At 37.8% G+C, this 9,696-nt stretch overlaps 1 pseudogene; it reads left to right on the plus strand.

Moving 5' to 3' along the window:
* The first annotated feature begins 921 nt into the window (after positions 1-921).
* On the plus strand, positions 922-5,287 carry LOC121796708 (annotated as a pseudogene).
* Positions 5,288-9,696: the final 4,409 nt, after the last annotated feature.

Below are 9,696 nucleotides of genomic sequence, written 5' to 3' on the forward strand. Positions count from 1 at the left end.
TAGTACTCCCCTCCTACATCAATACGTGCCTCACTTTGACTTATCACGAATTTTAAGAAAGGTAAAGAAAGTGGGTTGAAAAGTTAATGGAACACGGGAGTTTTATTTTATACTAATATTATACATAAAATGAATTATTAGACTGTGAATTATATTATAAAAAAAATAATAATGAAATAGAACGATTAATAAATGGTACCAAAGGATTAATAATTATTTACAATTCTAAAAGTCTAAAAATTGTTATACTAGTTATTTCAACATTATTTACATTATTAATGGGCATCCTAATTTCTAAGTAGGGTATTAGTTTTAACATATAGACATGGCAACATCGACAACTGCTAAAGAAAAATAATAATGACCCCAGAATCCCTCTAATTGATGCTAAACTAGTACAATCAATAAACTAAGAAAGTACGTATCAAGCACTTATATATGGTTGAGATGAACTCAAAGACTACATATTGCATAACATTATACATACATAATTTGCTATTGATCTCTTCATTCATCAAGCATGAAATATTTTACTATCCTGTGATGAATTTGATACATCAGACAAATTAGCATATGTCATTTGCAAATGTCTTCCTATATTTGGAGTAGAAACTAGAGTTAACGTGTGTTAGATCACAATCAAAATCCCCCCACCACTATATATAGGTTATCCACTCTAATATCTAATTATCCAAAATATCGTTTTGGCCGGGCAGTAGTCTTAGATGATAAATATTGGGCACAACCTAATATTTTGTATATGTGCTTCAGGATTGCTCTACATTTAAGAATTTAAGATGATTGTTCGCCAGCCTAAAATATGTCTAAAGAAACGTGCATTTGCCGTTTTATTAGACTAGTATTTTTAATAATTTTCTCAATTTGTAACAAAATAAACAGTACGTGCAAATTTATCCAACCATGGAGAAAATGAGGTGGCTTGATTTAAAAGCCAGTATATCACTCCCTCACGAAAAAATATCTAATTAGGGCTCAAAGGTACGGTATATCTGTTAATAAACTGAACATAGAGATATACATATTCAATATGGGTAGTGATAAAATGCAAACTCTATATATTGTACAAACTTCAAACTCTTTAACACATTGTCAACACAACGTCAACACAGTGTAAAAATTTCAAGATTTTGATATCAACACAATTTCAATACAATGTCAACACGGTGTTAACCGTTGACACTGCGTTGACATTTTCTGTTGATGTTATGTCTCATCTGTTGGCATTTTTTAACGGTTCAGATCATAATTTGGAGTTTGTACAATATATAGAGTTTGCATTTCATTACATCCCTAATACAATCCATAAAAAATCGAAGAAAAAGTACTATATGAAAATAGAACTCCAAAATTGAGTTATAAATTAAATAATAGAGATAATTAAACCGCTCGTAATCTAATAATCCTAATATATTGGGTGGTGATAATTAATGTCTAGCCGTCCTAGCATTGTTATTGCAATTAATTGTGTGCTGGAAAAATCCAGTTTAATAATATTCTCAAGAAGTGTTTGGAAAAATATTTTATTATTAAGAAATTGGATAGACAATCAATATTAATATTATTTTACTATAACTCTATTTAGGCTTGAATTAAATTTTGGCTCAATTTAATTAGTAAAATATCATCAAGTTTGACCCAAGTCAAATCTCCATGAATCCTTAATTTGATGCATTATAACTCTATATTAAGGAGACTAGAGAGAAGACATGATTCATTCATAACTATTGAAAATTCCATCTTGGAATTTTGAAATTCTCTTATCTTCTTCTAAGAGAGATTCTGGTTTGGTTCTAATAGAGTTCTTTTGGTTTTAATAAGTTTTGTCCACCTAAAGAATATAACTTGCCTTCGGAAAACAAATTCGAAGATTCGTGTTAGAGTACGAAGAACTTCACGTGGAGAAGTCTCAAGCAATCTTCGATTATTTGGAAAACCAGTTTGGTAATTTTTAAACGTAGAATTCATGAGTTATGGTTAAATTCCTTATGCATGAATTATTTGCTTTCTACTAATAAGAAATTAGTTATTTAGCATGTGAATTAATTTATCTCATAATCGGTTAAATAGATTTATGCGTGATTTATTTGTCTATACAAGTATTCCGTTGTGTATGGTTCAACATAACCCCAACAGGCAACATGTACCTAGATGACTTTGTGTGCACATATGAATTAGACAACTACACATGACGAGACACATATACATATTTGCCATGTTATGTTCCGCTACGTGTTCAATGCAGAATTGGACTATTAGATTTAATTTGGTCCATTTCAGTGGTTTAAAAAGATTAAGTTGGGCCCAAAAATCCCAAGCCTCAGCCCAGAGAACAGTTCAAAGACCATCCAAAGACTAATTACCGAAACCAAGGCAGTGTGTGAGTTGGCCAAGCCGTAGAGGGGTTAATGTATGAGGACAAATTAAAGTCACGGGTTCGAATCATCCATAGTGTGGCCTTTAAATTTAAATTCATTTATCCAAAAAAATAACAAAATCCAAGGCTACTAGCACACGGCTAGGTGGATGGGCGGTAGCACGCGTGCGTGTATGAGTTTTACAGCCTGTCACTTGTGCACAAAATTATTACAAATAATAATTTAGCCTCTTAAATAAAAGAATAATGAAGACTTTTTTCAATATGGGATTAAGTAACTTACATTAACAATCTCAACTCCATTCTATAAAGACAAACTTTAATATATTAATTCTTATTTACCCGAAAATCGATTTGAAAAAAATAATATATCATGACCATCTACGTAGATCGATTCTATATTATATAGTTTTAAAAAACTAAACTTTTTTCGCTCGTACTAATACTAATGCTAATCTTCAAGCCTTTGTGTGAATTACATTTCACAAGATTTACTTTGTAGATCTAGATTTAATTACTCAAAAGATAGAGAAACACAAAAGGTGAACATAAAGAAATGATGAAGAGTTCCATGAATTAGAATTATCCGTTGGAACCCTTAGATCTTCCTCAAACACATGAAGAAGTTCCAATAAGGCAATAACTACTTTCACTAATAAAGACTAACATAAATTGACTCCACCTAATTAGATACACTCAACCTATTGTAAAACTACGATCAAGTTAATTCATGTTGCTTACTTAATTACCCTCTAGTTGAAATCATGGTGATTGTTTTATTAGGATAATTGGTCAATTTACATTTTAACACAAACAGTATAATATTAATTGTTAAATTAAGTTATCCACATTATTTATCTAACATACTACCAAATAACAGTCAATATTAGCTTAACCATCTAAAACTAAATAATTTAATAGTTAGTACATTAGCTTACCCATCTAAAACTAAATAGTTTAATAGTATGATTTTCACTTATCTAACATACCAAAGAATAGTCAATATTAGCTTAACCTATCTAAAAATAGTTTAATAAATTTTAAACTATGCAGATTAAATCCTACCTAGATACCAAAGATACCCTAAGATGAAATTATTAAGTTGCAACCAACACAATAAATTTTAAGCAAAACACATCCTTAAGTCCTTGTACTTTGATGGTTTATTTCAATAGATCTTTATACAATTTTTCTGTTTTAGTAAGTCCTTATACTTTTATATTCGATATATTATTCTCTCTTACTTTACCATTTTTCTACTTTATTTTCTCTCTTAATTTACTACTTTTCTACTTTAACTATATATTATCATTTTTACAAAACGAGTGCGCAAAAGCAACCGAGACTGCTAAAGCGGGACGGAGGGAGAAATTGTTTAAATATATTCCACCTAATATCTTAGTTGGAAAATATCAACATAAAGAGATAAAACACAAGAAAAAACTTAGAATTCCACAGTAAAAAGAATTCCAGATTTATTTCATTGGAACTAAACATTTATTAACAATCATATTCAAATCTAATCAAATAACCTACGCATATAATGTTATGCAACTACAAGGCTCTCTCTCTCTTTTTTTCAGAAACAGAAAATGTTCAGAGAGTAAAATGGTAACAGGTTCTTGAACGCCGGAATATTCGGAAACGGGACGGAATCAAACCACACGCTGCCGAACACGGCAACGAGAGCGGCGACGCTAGTCCGGATCAATACCCTCCTCCAAGGCTACTTCGGCATCCGATTCGAAATCCTTGAAGCCATCACCAAATTCCTTAACCAGAACATCACCCCATGCCTCCCTCTCCGCGCCACAATCACGACCACTGGCGATCTCGTGCCCCTCTTCTTACATCGCTGGGCTCCTGACCGGCCGTCCCAATTCCAAGGCCGTGGGCCCCTCAATGCCGAGGAATCCTTCAAGCTCACCGGCGTCAAAGGCGGCTTCTTCGAGCTCCAGCCCAAGGAAGGCATCGCCCTCGTGAACGGCGCCGCCGTGGGCTCGGGGCTCGCCTCCATCGCCCTCTTTGACGCCAACATTTTGCTCTTCTCTCCAAGGTCATGTCCGCCGTGTTCGCAAACCCAACATCCTCGCTCTTCTCTCCGAGGTCATTTTTTCTTGTTTTATCTCTTTCTTCATGTTATGTTGATATTTACCGACTTGGATATTAGGTGGAATATATTTAAGAGTAAAGGCCAAAATTGGTTCTGAACATATGGTCATTTTACCTTTTTGGTCATAAACTTTATCTTTTGGATTTTTTGGTCCTGCATATATGAAAATTTTATCATTTTGGTCATCCGTCAATAGTTCCGTTAAAAACTTAACGGTCAACGAATTTAATCCGATTTTGACCAAATTAGACTTTTAATTCTGATTTTTAATTCACTAATTATTCCCTAATTATTTTAACAAATAATTCTGATTATTTTAACCGCCACGTAGCCGCTCCGGTGATTGGGGTCGTCGGAGACGTAATCCATCTCTTGCATCTCGTAATCGTCCAGCAAAGCAATGTTCCTGTCAGGCTTTATGCTCGAAGACAGGAGCATCGACGACGAAGTCGCTTCATCTCCATCTTCATCCACTTCTACCTCCTCTTTGCTCTGCGCGTAATACCTACTGCTGTGCAATCCATCTTCTATTTCTTCGACTTGTAGAGGTTTGCTCGATTTTCACCGGCTACCAGCGGCGGCAGAGCTGCAATTTACACACCTATTCCTAGTGGACTGAAATTAAGGAAATTTTCTTCGTTGGAAAATTCCTAATTTTGTGGTGGAAGAGAGGGGAATGCTGTATTGCAGAGCTAATTCCTTCATTTTAAGCTTTCTTCAAGTTCACAGGCTAAATCCGATACACTCCGCCGTATCTTACGCCTCCAACCGCCGTCGCTGGATTTTCAAGCGTGGGGAAAGCTTGCAAACTATTGACGACCCCAATCACAAGTAATCAGAATTATTTGTTAAAATAATTAGGGAATAATTAGTGAATTAAAAATCAGAATTAAAAGTCTAATTTGGTCAAAATCGGATTAAATTCGTTGACCGTTAAGTTTTTAACGGAACTATTGACGGAGGACCAAAATGATAAAATTTTCATATGTGCACGACTAAAAAATCCAAAAGATAAAGTTTATGACCAAAAAGGTAAAATGACCATATGTTCAGGACCAATTTTGGCCTTTACTCTATATTTAAATAATTGATATATGATATGTTATTTTATAATGAAAAAAATAACGATTTTGCTAAATAAAGATTGGAATATATCGAATATAACAGTACAAAGACTTACTAAAACAACAAAATTATATAAGAATCTATTGAAATAAACAATTAAAGTATAAGGACTTAATGATATGTTTGGCCTTAGTTTTATAACCAGCCTTTCATCATACTCATTAGGGCGGTCAATTTTCGATACGACACGATAATCTGACACGAATCCGCACGAAATTATTGGGTTGGGGTCAAGTCTTATTGGATCCGTGTCCTTATCGGGTTGACCCATTAAGAACCCGATAATTTCGGGTTGGGTTCGGGTCGGATGCGGGTAACCCATTAAGAAATAATAATATTATTTTTATTATTATTTAAAAAAATATATATTACTTTAATTTTTTAATTTCTTATAAATTAGGTTTAAATAGTATAAAATGAATTTTAATTGTGTAAATTAGGTTAAAAATTAAGGTTTAATCGTGTAATATCAGGTTCGGGTTGTTATCGTGTCGTGTCAACCCATATTATATCGTGTCGATAACGGGTTCGTGTTGGATGCGGGTCGTGTTCGGATTTGAAGGTAGCAGGTCGGGTTCGTGTTCGGATTTACAGTTTCCTTAACAAGTCGGGTTTGGGTTAGGCCTTATTGGGTTGGGTCATTATCAGGTTGACCCGATAACGACCCAATCCGCACGATTTGTCAGCCCTAATACTCATCATGACTAATGAAGTATGGTTGGGAAATGTAATTGTTTAAGAATAAAAATTCCTAATAAAAGATTCGTATCAATTAGTACAATTACGTAACAGATCTTGGGATTTATAAGCCTCGATAGATCCGGGCTTAATATTCATTGTGCTTGCACTATTATAGGTCCAAGTCCAACCCTAAGCCTAATAACTGAATTTAATTATATTTTGAATATTTTTATGCGTGGCTCCGCCTTTCAGGTTTCAAACAAAAATAAATTCAACTCTAGGAAATAAAATTTAAGTTATGACCTCAAATATAATTATATATTAAGCCCGGATCTAATGAGACTTATAATTATATTTTTAGCCTGGATCTAGTGATCTTCTTGTGTCGATCAACCAGTGATGAATCCGCGAATTTTTGGTGGTAGTAAATGCAGGAAAGTAGAGATCACAACACAGAGATTTACGTGGTTCGATTTACTGAGGTAAATCTACGTCCACGGGAAGAAAAGAGAGCAGAGTTGTATTGCTTGATCTGTTTTCTACAGCTTACAAATACAAGCTTGCTATATGATATTTTCTCTCTAGAGTTGGTGAATCCTCTATCGGATCTAAGTTCCGTTTATATATAGAACTGAGATCGTGGCTTGCATCACCACCCTAAGTCGTGGAGGTCACGGAGGTCATGAGATCCTGCATGGCCACTAATTAGGCGGTGGCTTACATCATCAGTAATTATGTCGTGGATGTCGTGGAGAACTGAGAGCCTGCATGGGTCCACCACTAGATAGATCGTGTCTCCCAGTTCGGTATTGCCGAGCAGCTTTTGCCGATGCTGAGAGTAGAGCTTGATGCCGACCTGAGGGCAGAGCTTGATTGGTTGGCTTTTACCGAGCTGTAGGCTGAGGCCGAACTCTTTGGTTGTGCCGAACTGAACTCTTAGCCGAACTCTTTGGTCATGCCGAACTAATACTCTTTCTCGGGCTTTGTGCTGGCTTGTTTAGTACGTACTCCATCACTACCCCCCCCGAAGAGCGAAGTGAATCACTTCGGCATCCTGGATAATGGTACGGGGTAAGTTGATGTTTGTCCTCGGTCTTATGAAGTGAACTCTTCTTTGACCAGACTTGGTCCTTGGTCTTGATGAAATAAACATCTTTGACCGGACTCGTCTTTGGCCTGATGAAATAAACATCTTTGACCGGACTCGTCTTTGGTCTGATGAAATAAACATCTTTGACCGGACTAAGCTTGTGTCCTAATTTGGCGAGTTTTATCGCTCGGATCGGACTTTCCGTTGTCCTAATTTGGGGATCGGACTTTCCCTTGTCCTAATTCGGCGAGTTTTATCGCGTGGATCGGACTTTCCCTTGTCCTAATTCAGGCAAGTTTTATCGCGAGAATCGGACTTTTGTTGCAGTTCGTTTCAGATGAAGTGCTTGATTTTTAAGCCGAATTGTGGTCTTGTATCCTCTTTAGAAGCTTGGACTTCACAATCGTTGGCTTATTGCAGCTCGTTTCAGACGAACTGCTTGTTTAAGCTGAATTGTGGTCTTGTATCTTCTGTAGAAGCTTTGACTCTCAATCGTTGGCTTGTACATGTTCTAAGAAGGGGATCAGCCTTCGAAGAACAAGATACCTCAGTAACATTTGTAAGAGACGACACGCACAGAGACAGACAAAACACACAGACAAAACGCACAGAGACAAATAAAGACCAAGCAAACCAAAGAAAGCACATTGACCGAACAGGACTCAAGACTGACTGACCGGACTGTCTCTTACAAATGGAACTTTTTGAGGTTGGAAATGTGCCATGTTCGGGGTACCTGTTCTCCTGACATGTGAGCCAATTTGTAAGACCCTTTGCCGAGGACTTCTGACACCCGATACGGACCTTCCCATGTGGGTTCGAGCTTGCCCAGCTTTTCTGCTCGGCTTACTTCGTTGTTTCTCAAGACGAGATCTCCCACTTGAAATTGCAGCTTCTTCACCCTTTGGTTGTAATACCGGGCTACTTGCTCCTTGTACTTGGCTGCTTTTATGCATGCCAATTCTCTTTTTTCTTCGGCAAGATCTAGCTCGGCTCTCAGTCCGTCGTCATTCATTTCTGAGGAGAAATTTAGAGTTCGGGGACTGGGTACGCCGATCTCCACCGGAATTACGGCTTCAGTGCCGTACACCAGACTGTACGGAGTTTCACCGTTGGAGATTGTGGGTGTAGTTCGGTAGGACCATAGGACTTGAGGGAGATTTTCTACCCATTGTCCTTTGGCTTGTTCTAACCGAGCTTTTAACCCTTTCACCAGGATACGATTTGTTACCTCCGTTTGTCCGTTTGCTTGTGGATGAGAGACCGAAGTGAACCGCTGTTGAATATTCAGCTCTTGGCACCAATTCTTGAACGTCTTGTCGGTGAACTGAGTCCCGTTATCCGAGATGAGGATGTGGGGTATGCCGAATCGGCACACTATGTTCTTCCAGACGAAATCCAATGCCTTCGAGCTCGTTATCGTAGCTAATGGTTCAGCTTCCACCCACTTCGTAAAGTAGTCCACGGCAACGATTAGGAATTTCATTTGCCGAGGAGCTTGAGGAAGTGGTCCCACTATGTCTATGCCCCATTGCATGAAAGGCCAAGGGCTCTGCATAGTGGATAGATCGGTCTGCGGCATCTTTGGGATATTTGCATGGATTTGGCACTTCGGGCAGGTCTTGACGAGCTGCACTGCTTCTTGTACCAAGGTTGGCCAATAATATCCCCATCTCAGAACTTTTTTAGCTAAAGCTCTGGCTCCGATGTGGCTACCGCACGATCCTTCATGAACTTCTCTGAGGATGTAGTCCGTCTCTTCTGGTCCTACGCACCGCAATAATGGCTGGAGGTAAGACTTTCTAAAGAGGACTCCTTCATGAAGTTCGTACCGAAGTGCTCGGCACGTGATCTTCCGAGCTTCTCTCCTATCCTCGGGCAATTGTCCTTGATCCAGATACTGCAAGATCGGCGTCATCCAGTTCGGCGAGCTGGATACTGAATGTACCTCGGCTTCATCAATGCTTCGATGCATTAATTCTTCCGCCTTTGAGCTCGGATCTGAGGCCAACTTACTTAAGGTATCTGCTCGGCTATTTTCCGCTCTGGGAATGCGGATTATCCGAAAATAGGAGAAACTTCGGCTGATGCTTTGCGCTTTGTCCAAATACTCCTTCATTCTCTCGTCACGAGCTTCACTTGTACCCAACATGTGATTTACTATGACTTGTGAATCACAATGGACTTTGAGAGATTTGACGAGCAGACTTTGCGCTAACTGGAGTCCGGCCAGGAGGGCTTCGTACTCGGCTTCATTATTAGTAGTGGGGAATAGGAACCGAAGTGAGTAGG

Source organism: Salvia splendens, chromosome 3, assembly GCF_004379255.2.
Source record: "Salvia splendens isolate huo1 chromosome 3, SspV2, whole genome shotgun sequence".
Lineage (NCBI taxonomy): Eukaryota > Viridiplantae > Streptophyta > Magnoliopsida > Lamiales > Lamiaceae > Salvia > Salvia splendens.